The sequence below is a fragment of the Adiantum capillus-veneris genome, chromosome 25, assembly GCF_014529385.1.
Source record: "Adiantum capillus-veneris isolate H3 chromosome 25, ASM1452938v2, whole genome shotgun sequence".
NCBI classification, from domain to species: Eukaryota; Viridiplantae; Streptophyta; class Polypodiopsida; order Polypodiales; family Pteridaceae; genus Adiantum; species Adiantum capillus-veneris.
In genome coordinates this window covers 139,288,770-139,306,750 of record NC_140955.1, presented here as the reverse complement: position 1 = coordinate 139,306,750, position 17,981 = coordinate 139,288,770, and positions in this window count along the sequence as shown.

The following is a 17,981-nucleotide window of genomic DNA, read 5'->3' as shown; positions in this document are numbered from 1 at the left end:
GTCAGTTGTCAGCTCAAGGTGTCAAGTTTGATGAACCTGTTAGAGCTATGTTCCTGTTGATCACATTGCTGGAAAGTTGGGACACTTTTCGCACAACTTTGAGTAATTCTGCACCTCCAGATGGTTTGACCATAGCAGGTGTAGAAGGCAGTCTGCTTACTTAAGAAACCAATAGAAAGACAATGGACAAAGGCAAAGGAACATCCTTAGTTGTCAAGGGAAGGACCAAAGAAAAGTAAAAAGGTGGAAAGAGGAATCAGTCTTGTAGCAAGTCTCGCAGTGCTAAAGGCAAGAGTGACATAGAATGCTACCATTGTGGCAAGAAGGGTCACATGAAAAGAGACTGCAGAGAATGGAAAGCAGAAAAAGGCAAAGAGAAAGCTGAAGACCATGGTGAGAAGAACAAGTCCTCATTGAAAATTCAAGAAATAAATGTGACAAACACTGTTGTAGAGGATGACAGTCTAGTCTGAGGAGACATCTACTTCTTGAAGAATACAATGGACTCAGCTCTTCTCACAGCATCTGATGGACATGCACTGAGTGACTGGATTATAGACTCAGGGGCATCACTTCATGTGTCTCCAAACAAGGAGTGGTTTACCTCTTATGTGACCACTAAATATCATGTGACCACTAAAGATCATGTGTCTCCAAACAAGGAGTGGTTTACCTCTTATGTGACCTCTTATGTGACCACTAAAGATCATGTTCGGCTAGGCAATGGGCAGACATGTGAGATCTTAGGTGTTGGAGATGTTCAATTGAAGTTTCAGAATGGCTCTTCTTTCATGCTGAAAAATGTGAGACATGTTCCCGCAATTACAAAGAGCTTGATTAGCACAGGTTTACTTGATGATGCTGGCTACGTCACCACGTTTGGACAGAACATGTGGAAGATATCCAAGGGTTCTATCACAGTAGCACATGGAGTAAAGTCTGGAGGACTTTACATGATTTATGTATCAAATGTCTCTAAAAATGTAATCAATGTAACTGAGCAGCCGAACGTTTCTTTGTGGCATAGCCGGTTAGAACATATGTCCAAGAAGGGAATGGAAATCTTGTCTCGTTCTGGTTATTTGCCTGGCTTTTCATTTAATGATTTTGAATTATGTGAACATTGTCTTTATGGTAAGCAAACACAACAGCCACATAAGCATAGAAGCAGTAGAAGAGATACACAGTTGGCACTTGTTCATAGTGATTTGTGTGGACCTATGCCTAACCTATCTCTAGGGGGAGCTTCTTACTTTATGACATTTATAGATGATTACTCGAGGAAAGTATGGGTTTACTTTCTGAAGCACAAGGATGAAGCGTTTATTGTTTTCAAAACGTTTGTGACACTTGTGGAGAATCAGAGTGGCAAGAAGCTTAAATGCTTACGCACTGACAATGGTGGAGAGTATGTTTCAAAGGCCTTTTAGGACTTTTGTGAGTCAAAAGGTATAAAACGTGAACTTACTGCTCCTTACAATCCTCCTCAAAATGGTGTTGCTGAGAGGATGAATAGGACCATACAAGAGAAGGTCAGAAGTATGTTGTCTAATGCACAGCTGCCAAATGGGTTTTGGGCTGAAGCTGTATCAACAACTGTTCATCTTATAAATAGATATCCTAGCAAGGTTTTGCAGAAGGATTCAGTGCCACAGATGGTATGGTCAGGAAAAATGCCCTCATACAAGCATCTCAGAGTCTTTGGCTGTGAGGCATATACTCACGTTCCAAAGGAATTTAGGAACAAACTTGAGCCAAAGAGTAGAAAGTGCATCTTTCTAGTCTATGGTAATTCTGGTGAGATGGGGTACAGACTATGATCCCGAATCCAGAAAGGTTATCCGCAGCAATGATGTTCACTTTAATGAATCCAAATATCATTCTAAACCAGAGAGGGTTGAGGAGATTAGAAGAGTTGTCTTCCAAGAAGATGGACCTGCACGTGCAAGACAAAATGTTAGGGCTCAAGAGGAGCAAGGACAGGATAAATTGGAACCATAGGTTGTGGCTGAGCCTGAGCCACCTATTTTGCGTAGATCTGGACGTATCACGCGACCTCCTGATCGGTTTGTTCCATCTATGAACTATGTCATGCTGACTGATTGCAATGAGCCTTCATGTTACAAGGAAGCAGTGCAAATGAAGGACTCCGGGAATTGGCAATTGGCCATGCAGTCAGAGATGACAGCTCTGCATAAAAACCAGATATGGAAGCTAGTTAAATTACCACAGGGCAAAAAGGCTCTACCTTGTAAATGGGTTTACAGGTATAAGATAACCGCTCATGATAGTCAGCCAAAGTACAAAGCAAGGCTTGTTGCCAAGGGCTTTAAGCAAGAACAAGGCATTGACTTTGATGAATCCTTCTCTCCGGTGGTCAAGATGACTACATTGAGATGCTTTCTTGCATTGGTTGCCATATTAGATTTGGTGTTGCACCAAATGGATGTCAAGACAACGTTCTTGCATGGTGATCTAGATGTGGAAATTTACATGCAGCAGCCAGAAGGGTTTGTTGAGAAAGGCAAGGAAGATTTGGTATGCGAGTTGTTAAAGAGTCTTTATGGCTTAAAACAATCACCGAGGGCATGGTACCATAAGTTCCACAAGTTTATGCTTTCTCAAGGCTACAAATGTAGTGAGTTTGATCACTGTCTATATACAAAGAAGGCTAAGGATGGCAGTTGGCTGATCCTTATTTTGTATGTGGATGACATGTTGATTGCTGGCAAGCACTTGGAAGAAATTTCAGCTTTGAAGTCAAAGATGGCAAAATCGTTTGACATGAAAGACATGGGTGAGGCAAGTCATATACTTGGTGTGCGCATTGAGAGAGACAAATCAAAGAAGTTGATTTGGTTATCTCAAACAGAGTATATTGACAAGGTTTTGCAACGTTTCAATATGGAGAAGGGAAAGGCATTGAGTGTTCCATTGCCACCATATGTGAAACTTAGCAAACAAGATTGTCCTGTGTCTGAGGAAGAACATGCTGAAATGGATAAGATTCCATATGCGTTTGCAGTGGGTAGTTTGATGTATGCAATGTTTGCTACTTGCCCAAACATTGCATTTGCAGTGGGAGTAGTAAGTCGATACATGTCAAACCTAGGCAAGAAACATTGGGAGGCAGTGAAAGGAATATTGAGATACCTGAAAGCTACAAAGAGTATGCGTATATGCTATGGGAGTCAGGAGCTAAGTGTAAAGGGTTTTACAGACTCAGATTATGCAGGTGACTTAGACAACTGAAGGTCTATGTCAGGGTATGTCTTTACATTGGCTGGTGGAGCAGTATCATGGCGTTTTAGATTACAAGATTGTGTTACTCAGTCTACTACAGAGGCTGAATATGTTGCAGCATCAGAGGCATGCAAAGAATCAATTTGGCTTAATCAACTAGTAACAGATTTGGGAATCAAAGAAGAGATGCCTGTGTTATATTGTGATAGTCAAAGTGCTATACAATTGGCTTGCAATCCAGTTTATCACTGAAAGACAAAGCATGTGGATGTGAAGTATCATTTCATCAGGGAAATGCTTGAGGATAAGCAACTTCAGCTTGTCAAAGTTCACACCACAGAAAATCCTGCTGATCTACTTACAAAAGGACTTCCCTCAGAGAGCTTTGCGCATTTTTGCAAGTAGTTAGGTGTAGGGTAGTACATCACTTCTCTACATCTCTTGTATATTAGCTTGTATAGTAGCTTCTCTTACACTTAAAGTACCACATTGGACTTTAAGTGGGAGGTTGTTGGGGTATAAAGCCCAATGTGGTCGCCTAGGTAAGTGGGCGGGCCGCCAGGTATGTACACATATTCTTTTGTAAAAACCTAATAAGAACTCACTATGCTCTACACATTACAGTAGAGCGAGTTCACCATATCGTCGTGCTCTTCTTCTCGCACTCTCTCTCTCGTGCCGCACTTCTGCTCGTACTCTTTCACCCTTAGACACAAAGTGTGTAGGCACACAAAATATTAAAGTGTAGGCACACACAAGCCTCCCCTGGAACAAATAGAGGGTAAGGTACAATTGAGAGAATGCTTAGCACACAAAATATCAGAGCCACACACAAGCCTTTCCTAGCACAAATAGAGGGTAAGGTACAATTGAGAGAATGCTAAGCACATGTCGTTTGTTGTTTGTTGGAGGATTCTCTCCCACATACTACATAACTTCTTGTAATGTCGTCGTTGTTCTGCCACATTGTGATGTTGCTGTTGTCGATATTCTAATCCAATGCAAAATGCAAAGGAAGACACAACGCACATATATGTACAATAGAGGGAAAAACCATGTGGGAAAAAGCTCTCAAAAACAACTCTTTCATTTAGTGCATGTGGAAATTGTTTATTAGTGCTGATAAATAGACACATTTGCTTTGTGATGACTTTCTTGAAGAAACTTGCTACGAAGTGCCTTCTATTCCTGATGTGAATAGCCTAGCTGTAACTGCTTTTACAAAACCATTGAAGACGCAAATTTTCTCGAGGTCACAAGGGCTGCCAAGTATAATTGACAAGTGTGGGAATGGCCTCCTTAGACGAGCTTGACTTCAAAATTAAAAAAAATTTGACTCTACGAGTCACGACAGCTGGCAAAGCTGAGGTAAAAATTCAAAATGATGGCAAGAATCATGAGATGGGAGCGATGGGCCAAGATCGACCAGTTGATTGGTTTGATGAGGGTGGGGTTGGGCTTGCAGAAGGGGTAAATGGTAGTGGATGATGGCAAGCTGCCCCAGGGTGCCGCGTTTGGTGGGGTCGAGAGCACGAGGTGACCCTTTAAGGTGATGTTTGAGGTCGCATTGTAGTAGCAGAGGCCACTGCAGTGGGCGAACAAGGGCATGGACTGGCTGAGCGACACCAGTAGGGTTCTTGCCCCAACCAAACAATAGGTACGAAGGGGCGATGGCTACAAGAATAGCTTGAACAAGCTGCAAGCACTGGAAATCAATTGCCCTCCTGGGTAAAGATCACACTTGTCGATAATTAAAACACTTGTGGTCATCGTCCCAAGGACTGGGCAGGCCTGTGCTTGGTGGAGCTGGAAGCAATTGTGACGTGTCTATTTTGTATGGAGCTACGACGTGGGGCCCGATTGGGTGGTTGTATGCAGGCACAACTAGTTGGTGTCTTTTCTCTCTCTTAAAGAAAAGATAATAATAAGCTCATTTTGTTTGTCTCTATTCAAGACCTGCCTCGCACAAAACACACAAGTGCAAACCCCCCCCCCCCCCCCCCCACACACACAAATGGGAGCACAATAAATTACTTTATCTCCGCTAACTAAGAAGCTTGAGGGCTCAAAATTAAGCGTTATGAATACTTGAAAAATTTCTCAAGTTTGCGATAGAGCCAAGCCAAATATGCACAATCATTAAATTATCTTTCTAATCAATTAGCATGGGTAGTTTTGTGATTTGCTTCAGAGCTTGCCATGCTTTGACATTGCTTACAAGACTTGCATGAGTGATGAATGTCACACTGAATGCTTGTCCACAAAACAATATCCTTCTTGGAAGATTTTATATAAAGTAATTATGAAGAAAAATAACCACAAAAAAAACTTAAACGGCGAAGACAGTCTCAATAGGCGGGAATTGTCTCCTAGAAGGCGAACAGTGGATCAATGAGTAATTACCACGACAGTTACCACAATAACCTCGAGAGGCTATAAATAGGACCCATTACATTCTAATTGGGCTGCTTGTCTTTTGACTTCTTACTCTTAGTCTCTTGGTTTTAGTCTCTGAAGCTGTTCCTGAGCTACAATCTCTTCACTTGTAATTCTACTATGTAATCATTACTACAATAGTCAATTGTGCTTCAGTCTGGTATACCTTGTACTCGTTCTTCATAAACTCTGAATCTGAATTTGAAACACTTTTCTATTCATTCAGTCTGTTTCTCGTTCCAGTAGAGTATTTCAGTTCAGTTAACTATTCCAATTGAGTTTCCATATTCTATTCCAATTTCACTGACTGAACTGACGACTTACCAGTAGCTGTAAATTCTAACACTGGAATCATCTATCTAAAGCGATCAACTCCAATTCCATTTTGGAGATCACAGTGGCTAGAGCTGTTTGCTCGTTGACTAGGACTCTTCTCCTAGTTTGAATTTTCAGCTGAAGTTATGGCACCCAAAACCAGCTGTGGTCGTAAACCATCCTACCACGTTGACCCTATCCTTGAGGAGTCAGAAAGAGTCTAATCCTAAGAATGAACTGATGATTGAGACTGAGGCTCACGAGGAGCACAGTCATGCTGATGAGGCTAAGAACTCTTAGCACTCTAGTCAGTCTAGAAGAAGAAGGGTTGAGAGGGAGGAACGCAAAGCTAGGAGTTCTCGTACCACACATGGGGATGAAGGAGCCAAAGGCAGTAAAGGTAGTTGCCATAGTTCCAGTAGAAAAGCCAAGGAGGAGACAGAAACTGAGACTAAGGAAGAAATTGATTGGGATATAGACACAGACCATTACAAGAAATCTTCAAGAAGGAGTCATGTTCCTAAGGTGAGAAGAGGCAGAAACGATGCTGATCGACATGATTACACCTCTTCATTGAAAATTTCTTTCCCAGTGTTCAAAGGTGGAAAGAAAGATGACCCGAATGTTCATATCCAAGCGTTTGAACAATATGCTTAGTTGAAAAGTATTGAGAAGATGACTGTGGGGAATACTTTCCTCAAACATTAAAGGAGGCAGCAAGGAAATGGTACTACCATTACCCAACTTGCCAATTCAGATCATATAATAAACTGCTCAAATCTTTTCGATTGGAATATTTAGACAACAGAGGAGATGAGGATATTCTCTATGAACTGGATAAGACAAAGCAAAGAAAATTATCAGTCAGAAGTTATGTTGAGAAAATCAAGGAGCTGACTAGGCAGCTGCAGGAACCACCATCAGGAAAGAGGTTGCGAGCATGGTTTTTAAATGGTTTCCGAAGTAAGAAGCTTAGGTAACAGAAGGTGCCTACATCAACAAAGAAATTTAATGATTTTGTGCAACGAGCCCTGAAGCTGGAACATCAGGCTAAGAAGGAAAGGAGTCATAAGAAGAGGAGGTCCAGTAGTAGCAATACTTCTACTGAGAATTTTGATTCCAGTAAGACCACCAGTAGTTCTGAAAGTAGCTCAGATGAAAAGAGCAAAGACAAGGCTAAGAAGGGGTCTTGGTCTAGAAACATTGATGAGATGGCCCGACAGATTGCTGAAATTAGCTAGACTAGACAACCAGTAAGAAGAGTGGAAACCTGGTGTTCAAAGTGTAAATCCAAAGATCATGTTTCCAATGAATGTCCACATTGTACTTATTGCAAAGCCTACGGCCATCTATGGAACAACTGTAGCATTTGCATTCATCATTTCAAGAAGGGAAAAGATATGTCTGTGGTTGCATTTACCAATGATGAACCAATAAGAGTGGAGACTACCAGTGTACCCCAAGAAGTGAAATCAGGTACCAGTGGTACTGGTACGAGGTGCGGAAGGTACCAAGGGGGTACTGGTCGGGGCCGTGGTCGTGGTAATTTCCATAGTTGAAGTCTGAATTTCTATACTTGTGGTAAGTATGGGCATTTCGCGGCTCAGTGTCCAAAAACACCTGTTACTGCGGCTACTCAAACGAAGGCCTCATAACCAATTCCTGTACGAGCAATTACACGCAGCAAAGGGGTGGTTATTGAGGAACTCCCAGATAACCCATCGAAACTAATCACTCCTGAAAGTAGCAAATGGGCTCAGTAGAGAGAGGCGTGAAAGACCAAGGGTAAAGAAAAGGTGGTTGATGAATGGTAGGAGTAGAGAGAATTGGCGGCGAGAATCATAGAGGATTTAGCCAAGAAGCTGCCAGAGCAGCCAGAGAATTCTGATGCTTGTGTCATTCAGAAGATACCAGCCCAGTCTTCTGAGCAAGCACAACTAGATCAGTCAAGGTCTGGAACACCTGAGACCATGTTGGCTGTAGTTCAGGGACTGATGGAAGAGTTAGGGACTGACAAGGGAGCTGAAATCACTAGAACAAAGGAATGGTATTGTGCAAATACTACCAATTCTTCAAGTTCTGATAACAACATGAGAGGGAGGAAATTCATGTCAAGATTTGTGACAGAATTTAAAAACTCACGGTGTAGTTAGAGGACATTAGAAAAACTTTGCCTGAAGCAGTGAAATTCATTAGACAACGAAGGAAGGCTGAGGCGAAAACCAGAACGGTTGACTTGGTTGCTGTCAAAGATGATGAAGTGCCAGTGATCCAGGTAGATTATAAAGTTAGAAAATAGTGGGAGCCACTATCCGGTGTCATACTGGATGGAGGAGCAAGAGTAAACATCCTGGGGGCACATCTTCAGCAAAGGATGGGAATTACAAATCTAAAACCTGCACCTTTTCAAAGTTCGTATGGCGGACCATCGAGTAGTACAGACAACTGGTATGATAGAGAGTATGCAGATAAGAGTGGGCAAAGAAAAGTTCAAAACTAACTTCCTAGTATTAGATGTGCAAGGCGCGTATGGGATGCTCATGGCTACGAACGGCACAGGCTGTTCACCACTATGCTAATGAGACTTTGAAAATTCAAAGTGCCAGTAGCAGAATTCAAATTTAGACGAACAACACTAGGAGCTAGAGAAAGGAGCTACGACCCGAAGAGCTTTGCCAGAAGTATAAGGTGAAGAAAATTGAGAGAATGCTGGCAGCAATGAATATTCTTTCAAACCGAGATAGATCTCAACGCAATGTTATTGGACAAAGATCAGACTGAAAAGCAAAAGAAGCAATTTCCAGACCAGTTCACTAAGTAGAACTTTGGAGAACGGCCAGTTTAGTTGACTGGAAGGCCTGAAGAACCAGTTGATTCCAATGCACCAGTGGGTTCTGAACAAGCACACTCTGAAGAAGTTACTGGAAATCAGAATAACAGTTTAGACCTCAGGGGACCGTCTTAGGATTACGCTGAGGAGTCAATCAAGAGAAAGGGTGGAGGGCCTAACTGGTTACTTCCATATGATCAGGAAATAGAGAAATGGAATTTAGGTTTTGAGGAAAATCCTAGATTGATCAAGTTCAACAAACATCTGAATTCTTAGATGAAAGAGAAGGCCGGACATATGTTCTAGCAGTACAAGGATGTGTTCGCATGGGAACATACTGATCTTAAAGGAGTAGATCCAAAGGTATGTCAACATCGAATAACATTGAAACCAGATGCCAGAGAAGTACGGCTGCAACAATACCGAATGAATCCAAATTACGCTAAGAAGATCAAGGAAGAGATTGATAACCTTCTAAAGGCTGGGTTCATTACTGCAGTAACCAGTAGTGGATGGTTGTTCCCTATTGTGGTGGTACCCAAGAAGAATGGAAAGCTTAGAGTGTGTGTGGATTGTAGGAAGCCGAGCGCTCAGACAATTAAGGATCTCTTTCCATTACCCTTCAAGGATATGTTGCTTGATGAAATTGCACGATAGGAGATGTATAGCTTTATGGATGGTTATAGTGGCTATAACCAATTACAAATTGCTCCGGAAGATCGGAGTAAAACCACTTTTATTACTGAGTGGGGAGCATTTATGTATCTGGTGATGCCATTCAATCTTTGCAATGCACCAACCACTTTTCAACGATGTATGATGGAAATATTCAGTGAATTTATTCACCGATTCCTTGCCATATTTATGGATGACTTCACTGTACATTCAGTAGAGGAGAAGAACTTTTTATTGAAATGGTTTCCAGCACTGTTAGGAAAAGAGGATCTATTTGAACCCATTCAAATCTGTTTTCTTAGTCTGGAAAGGACAGCTACTGGGACATGTAGTGTCCAGGAATGGTATAGAAATGGCCAATGACAAGATCCAATGTGTCCAACAGGCCAAGGCGCCTCGAAATGTGTCAGAGTTAAGCTCTTTCTTGGAATATATCAATTTTTATAGACGATTTGTGCACAAGTTTGCTTCCCAGGCATTACCTTTGTATGAACTTACAAAGAAGCCCAGCAAGTTCAGTTGGACTGCTGAATGTGAGGAGAGTTTTTAAAATTTAAAGAATGCTATTATCAGTAAGCCAGTCCTTCGACAACCAAATTGGGATGTCAATTTTCATGTACATGTCGATGCTTCAGGATTGGCGATGGGAGCAGTACTGGCTCAGCCAGAAGGAAGAACTGATTATCCAGTATACTTTGTCAGTCGAGGTTCAGTCAGGATGAACAAGGGTATACAACTACTGAAAGAGAAGCCTTAGGGATGGTTTTTAGTGCTACTAAATTTAGACATTATTTGCTGGGCAAGCTATTTTATTTTTATGTGGATCATCATGCCTTATTATTTGTGATTAATAAAATCATTATTCAAGGCAGACTGATACGATGGATGATGTTCCTGATGGAATTTGAATTTTGTATTTTCCATAAGCCCGACAAAATCCATTGTGGTGCTAATTTCCTGTCCAGGAGTACGGATGGCTACTTTGAGGTGTCTTTAAGAGACGAGCTAGTGAATGCAGAACTATTTCAGTTAACAACTGCAGAATCAAGTGATCCAGAATTGTATGAGGTATATCAATTTCTTTCTAAGGGAGGATTTCCAGACAACTGGACTCAGAATAAGAAGAAGGCTCTGATTATTAAGAGTCTGAAGTTCACCATCATTTGTGGATCACTTTACAGATTGGGAGTTGATGGGGTTCTTCGTAGATGTGTGCCTATGGAGGGAAAAAGGCAAGTTATTTCAGAGGCACATAATGAAGAATTTGGAAGACATTTTTCTACTAATATTACTTCCAAGAAGATTCTACAGGCTGGATTGTGGTGGCAGACTTTAACATATGATGTTAGAAGCTTTTGTAAAACTTGTGATCTATGCCAAAGAAGGGGCAGACCCACAACAGCAGATATGAATCCTCTAACACTGGTTCAGCCCACTGGGTGTTTTTATGAAATGGGGTCTAGATTTTATGGGTCCCTTCAAGAAAACTCCTAGGAAGAATATGTATATATTGATGGCCACTTGTTATGTGACCAAATGGGTAGAAGCTAAGGCTCTTCCCGACAACACAGCAAAATCCACTGCTATGTTTCTATTTGAAAATATTGTTTGCCGGTACGGATGTCCTGTGGAGATTGTGTCCGACCAGGATACACACTTTATAAATGACACTATGGACATTCTCATGGATATGCTTTCAGTCAAGCATCGAAAATCAACACCATATTATCCTAGATGCAATGGGCAAGCCGAAAGCAGTAACAAGACTCTCAAGACTATTCTCACTAAGATTGTGCAGAAAGAGACACATCAGTGGGATTTGAAACTTCAAACTGCTCTCTGGGTATATTGAACATCTTATAAGGTCACTACAGGATTGACACCATCTAGAATGGTGTATGGCACTGAAGCTATTGTGCCTATAAAATTTGTCATACCCAGTCTCAGGATGGCAGTCGAGTATGGGTTGGATTTTAATCACAATTTGAAACAAAGACTGGAGAAGTTAACACAGCTAGATGAGTTAAGGCAGAGGGCTATGTTGGAACAGGAAATTGTTCAGTAAAGAAGGAAACAATGGCATGACAGACGAATCAAAGTCAGGGAGTTTCAAAAAGGAGATTTGGTTCTTCTATATCAATCAAAACTAGGCCCTAAGAAACAGAAACTTAAAGATAGCTTGGGCAGGTCCATACGAAGTTGATTAGGTGTTCTCCAATGGCACAGTAAGATTGAAAGATTTATCTGGATTACTATTGCCAGGGGTATATAATGGGGCTAAAATCAAGCTCTATTATTCAGAAGAAAGAGAGGCTTCTAGGGATAAGGGTACTGGTAGTCTGGGAACTGAAGACCAGGAAATTCTAGAATCAGCTATTTTAAGCCTTTTTCATGTACAGCCAGCTCCAGAGGCAGTCAAAAGGTCAAAAAAGTCTCAGTACGACAAAACCATGTCAGTACCAAAATCATCAGTTTTTATGGGGAAAAGGCTCAGTCAGACTATCAGTAGTAATCATTTGAAAGAAGATGGAGAGTATTATCCAATGCATGTATGCCACATCATTTGCGGTGCATAGGACTCTAGGAATGGTAAGTAGTGGAGCTTTTATGGTGCAAACACGTATAACGGTAAGGCGAGTAGGCATTTTTCCTCGTAAATCTTCTGCGCGACGTCTACCTACTATTATCCATTCACCATTGCCGAGCTCTAAAGTTTCATCACTGCAACCACAAATAAAGGAAAGTACTCCTTTAATTGAGTGGGAGTGATGGCAGAGGAGGGTGTGTTCATGATTGAGGAATTCAACGTTAAGAATTACCAACATTGGAAGATGTAGATCGAAGATTATCTCTACTTGAAAGATCTCTACTTGGCATTGGGAAGCCTTGTAAGGAAGCGTACAACAGTGGAAGATGAATCTTGGAACATCCTTGATTAAAAGGTGTTGGGAACAATTTGACTCTGCTTGGCTTTAATGATGGCATTTGATGTTTCAAAGATGAAGACCATGGAGGACTTGATAAATTTTCTTGATACCCTCTATGAGAAACCATTTACATCAAACAAGGTATTTCTCATGAAGCAGTTGCTCAACTAAAAATGGTAGTGAATGGTTTGATTGTCGAACATTCAAATGAGTTCAACATCAACATAAATTAGCTTTGATCGATGAAAGTCAACTTTGATGATAAGGTCCAAGATCTCTTGATACTATCCTCTTTGCCAAATAGTTGAAACAACCTTGTAATGGCCATAAGTAATTCCAATTTTGCTACATGTTGTAGATGTTATCTTTAAGAAAATAAAAGGAAAGGAAGAGCATAGAAGAAACATTAAGTATTACAATGTCAGTAGAAATTAAAGGAAGACCAATGGAGAGATTCAAGAACCAAAGGAGTGGTGGTCACTCAAGGCATAGCGATTGCGGACAATTTTTAGGTGGAATTAACCACTCAAAGGATCTACTGAAATAGACAATGTAGAGGATGCAGAAAACATCCTCGATGAAATGAAATGCCTGTATGGGCTACACAAGAAAGCCCTAACATTCTCCTTGCACTTTAAAAGCCATAGAACTATTTTGGAAATTGAGTACACTGGAACCAACCCTATGCACAAGAGAAAGAAAGAAGCTTTGTCTGTAAGGATCTGACTTTGCCAATGCATTCATCTGAAGCAATCCATCCCTATATAGTTTTTCCAATGTTCACTTAATAAAACTTTGCAAAATTTTACTTTTGAAGCTTGTCAATTTTGAAGTTTTTAATATTGTTTGGGTCTTTAATATAGGTTTTTATATTTAAATCTTGATTCTCAATGCAAATTGTGCAACATAGGGCCCTTGCACATTTGAGAGGCGATGGATGTGTACTTCGACTGGCTACAAGAGAGTGAGCCTTAGGTTGAAACAAGTGGAGGCTCTTGAAAGTCATCAATCTCTACTAAAAAGGAGGAAGAATTACCTTTGTGTCATAAACCTCTCCCTTTGCCAAAAAAAAAAAAAAAGATTGTGGACAATCCCCCCCAATCCCAATATAACATGTATGTTGAGTAGCCTAATGAAGCTATTTTTAAGTAGCTTAAAAATGGTGCAAAACCATTTTTAAGTAGCTTTTCACATAGTGCCCATAACCTTGAAGATATTGCTACCATTATTTAATAACATGTGGGAAAGCGTGAGTGAAAACTCCATTAAATGGTACCATTTGTAGTGCCGAGAAGGACACACATGACTTTCACCACTTGGAAAAATGAAGAACAATATACATTGGCAATCCAATACGCATGCAAGGAGCAACCTACAATATCCACATAGAAATGGAATGTCTTTGTCCACAGGTTTGGTGACGATGCATGGGTTCAAGCACTTGTCAATGTGACAAATGGATTCAATGTCTTTGTCCATTGGTTTGGTGATGATGCATGGGTTCAGGCACTTGTCATCTCACTAGTCCATGTAGATGCCTTCACATTACAAATTAAGAGAGACATGGTAACAAAGTATGATTTTTTTTTTTTTTTTTTTTTTTGGGGGGGGGGGGGGGGGGGGTGGTCTTCATACTTTCAAGCATCATATCATCTAAGGCCTATAGTGCTCCAATTCTGTGTGTTGACAATCACCCAAGTTACTAGGGAGGGTGGGAGAGGCAATGGTGCCAAAAAAAAATCAGTGAGCAAGTCACTTTGTGCATGGCAAAAATCTTGCATGGGGAAAAAATACTATTTAAGGGCCAAAAAGGAACCAAAAGTAGGTATAATATGCTATGGGGTGGTTCTAGGGGCTCCCTGGCAGCACATGTTGGGGGCATGTGCCCCACCAAGAGACTTTTTTTTTGGTGGTTAAAAAGTCAAACAAGTAAAAGTCGCTTGGTGGGGCACATACCCCTGACATGTGTTGCCAGGGAGCCAAAAGGAACCAAAACCAGGTATAATATGCTATGGGGTGGTTCTGGGGGCTCCCTGGCAACACATATCAGGGGTATGTGCCCCACCAAGCGACTTTTACTTGTTTGACCCCACAACATATTATACCTGCTTTTGGTTCCTTTTGGGGCCTGTTTTGGCACTAGATACTATGGAAAATACCCCATGCAAGAACAAGTGTTGGTTTTATCCATAAAGGTTCCTTTGCACCCCTAGTCTAGTGATTTGATATCTTGCTACTTGTGGTGCCTATTGCAATACCTTCTAGCCTTTAAAAGATATTTGTATGTTTTTTTTTCTAGGAATCCCAGCTAGATTTTACCAACTTTATGCACAAAAGTATGCCTCAAATTGCATTGCATCTCAAATTGAAACAAATAACTTGAAGCTTCCTAATTGATGCTTTAAAAGTTGCTTTGTTGCAGCAATGCAACAAGGCTAACATGATATAGACCCATGTACAACTCTCATTCAAATTTAAAGCACTTGTGTAATCAAACTATTTTGTAGCTTCATTGCCTTCTTATATCTAACTTAGAGCTATTGATTGCAATCCAATGGAATCTTTTATTATTGATTAAATTTCTTGCAACAACAAGTCAAAGGGTGTAGGTGAAAATAGTCCTACCTACAAGTATACAAGATTGTTTTGCGAGAAAGTATGTTTGCGCATCATTGTTTGTGTGGTTGTTGCACTCCTAACAAGTAGGAAAAGTAGGAAAAAACATTAACTAAAAAATGAAATTTGGTTGAGGCACAAAACATCGCAAGGACTTGAATCCGCTCTCATTGAAAAATATTCTTTTTGATGGTACATCATCTTGGGGAGGGCTAATGAAAGCCATTTTTTTCTATCTGTATTTGTCATAATAAGCTACCTCACCCTATCAAAATCACCTAAACACTATTGCTATCTTCACCTTTTCATTGTACATACGCATGTGTGAGTTAGGGGAATTTTCCTATATCTTCCTGAAAATCTTCATTTAGCTAGTTATTCTACTAGTTGAACAAAAAATAAATAAATAAAAATAAAAGTAAAAAGTATATATGACAAAAATATAGGTGTTTTTACTATTATTGTTTTGGTATTTTTTTAAAATAATTATACTTAGGTGTGCATTGTTTTCCTAAGTATTCATTGTTCCTTGGTTCACCATTACCATAATTTTCCTTACCATTGTGCATATCCCCTAGTTTATAACTAAAACTACTCATGCAAGAAGGTGAGAAAGGCCATGGACTTTGGATGGCAACCAAGTAAGTCCTTTAATAATGCACTCTGACACAACTCCATATCTTCCTTCGTTAAGATTTCTACCATGCTTGATGGCCTTGGGTACGAGGTAAACACCAATGGTGCACCGGGACATAAAGCAGGTGCACACTAAATGCTCACAATCTATCTTGGCTTGTGATTCAAACCTTCCCACTGCTGCATCTTGAGAGGCAGCTTCAAAAAAGAAGATGGCTGCCATATATTGGGGTCCAGTGCTATAGCTTTACTGGATCCGCATTTGTCGGTGCATCAGAGCCCAAGTTTCATAAGCATTGTGTCATATTGTCAACAACACTATCCATTAGCCTACAGATAACCTTAGCATTGTAAGTGGAGAAGTGTGTCCAAATTGCTTCAACTATATTCTCAAAGAACCGTTCTATGAGTGTCTCACTCTCCAATGTGGAGGTGATCTCCTCCGTGGCAAGGACACATATATATGTGATCATGAGAGATTTTTGTTTTTAACTCCTTTGTTTCCAAAGGTTCCATCTATGATACAATGATAACATGTTTCACGATTTTTAAAGACAACATAACTTGCAATTTTATAATAGATATGAATTTCATTCAATGAAATTAACAACAACTTTCACAACTATTGAACGAAGTTAAAGAGTAGGGCATCATTCAATGGGACTAACAACAACTCCAACCCAATAGTAGAGCTGATGCCGAGAGAAACACCGAACTAGCCTAAAAAGAAGGGAATCGTTCAATGGACTAATGAAAACTCTAGCCCAAAGTAGAGCTGATGCCAAGAGCAACACTAAACTTGCCTAAAAACCAGGGCATCATTCAATGAGACTAACGACAACTCCAACCCAATAGTAGAGCTGATATCAAAAGCAACATTGAACTAGCCTAAAAAATAGGGCATCATTCAATGAAACTAATGAAAAGTCCAATCCAATAGTAGAGCTGATGTCGAAATAAATTCAAAATAAGCAATTTTATAGTATTTATTTTCCATGCTAGGAGAAAAATCTCAACGTAGGAGTCTATGTTGTGTGGTCATATTCTGAGAAGAGGGATGTTTAAATAAAGTTATCTGCATCAAAGTCATCCTCGAAGAAGAGAGAAAGCAAAAATAAGTAGTTTGCACCATCAAGAGCCTATGCGAAGAAGAACATTGAGATATCAAGTTCAACACATGGTATGTTTGGATGAATTTTCATCTACATTTATCACTGGCACAAGGTAGAAGAGAGGAGGATCATCACCGGTCAATTATTTCACCACCATAGCTACCTACCACGAGTGATGGCCACTCATCTTGCTAAGTCACTCACTATGCACAAGGTTTGGAAGACACCTTGAAAGATTACAAATGACATCCTGATGCTTTAAATTGATTAAATATAATTGACATGGAACTCAATTATAAAACTTAGCCGTTGATGGAGCAAAAGACATCATGCACACACTCACACACAATCACACCTTAATACAACAAAATAAATTCTCTTAATCCCCTCACCTCACTCAAGAACACTCAAGAGCTCAATGAAAATCCTTTCCAAAACCTAACGGAAGCTCCAAATGTCCTGCACTACAAGCCATTGCCTTCCCACGGACACTATATAGTGAGTGATGGCCACTTATCTTGCCAAGTCACTCTCTATGCACAAGGTTTGGAAGACACGTTGAAAGCTTACAAACGACATCTTGATACTTTAAATTGATAAAATATACTTGACATGGAACTTAATTATAGAACTTAGCCGTTGATGGAGCAAAAGACATTGTACGCACATTCACACACAATCACACCTTAATACAACAAAAGAAATTCTCTTAATCCCCTCACCTCACTCAAGAACACTCAAGAGCTCAATGAAAATCCTTTCCAAAACCTAATGGAAGCTCCAAATGTCTTGCACTACAAGCCCTTGCCTTCCTGTGGACAATACATATTGAGTCGAGCTGATCAAGGTTTGGAATCACACTCGATGGCTACCAAAAGTCACAAGAAATATCATAAAAAACACAAAAGCTCTAGGCACTTAAGGCCTCTTTTATTGCAAAAGCTTCACCAAAATCCCCTCTACTGGACTCTTTGGTGTAGCCTCAACCCTAATGCACCAATACATGTTACCATATACATGTGGTAACATGTACCCCACATCCGCAAATGCCCTCATTTCTTGCATTCCCACACACTCAAACACTCTCTCTCTCTCTCTCTCTCTCTCTCTCTCTCTCTCTCTCTCTCTCTCTCTCTGTGCACACACAATTGTCAAGGGGGTACGCATGCCGACACACACCTGGGAACACAC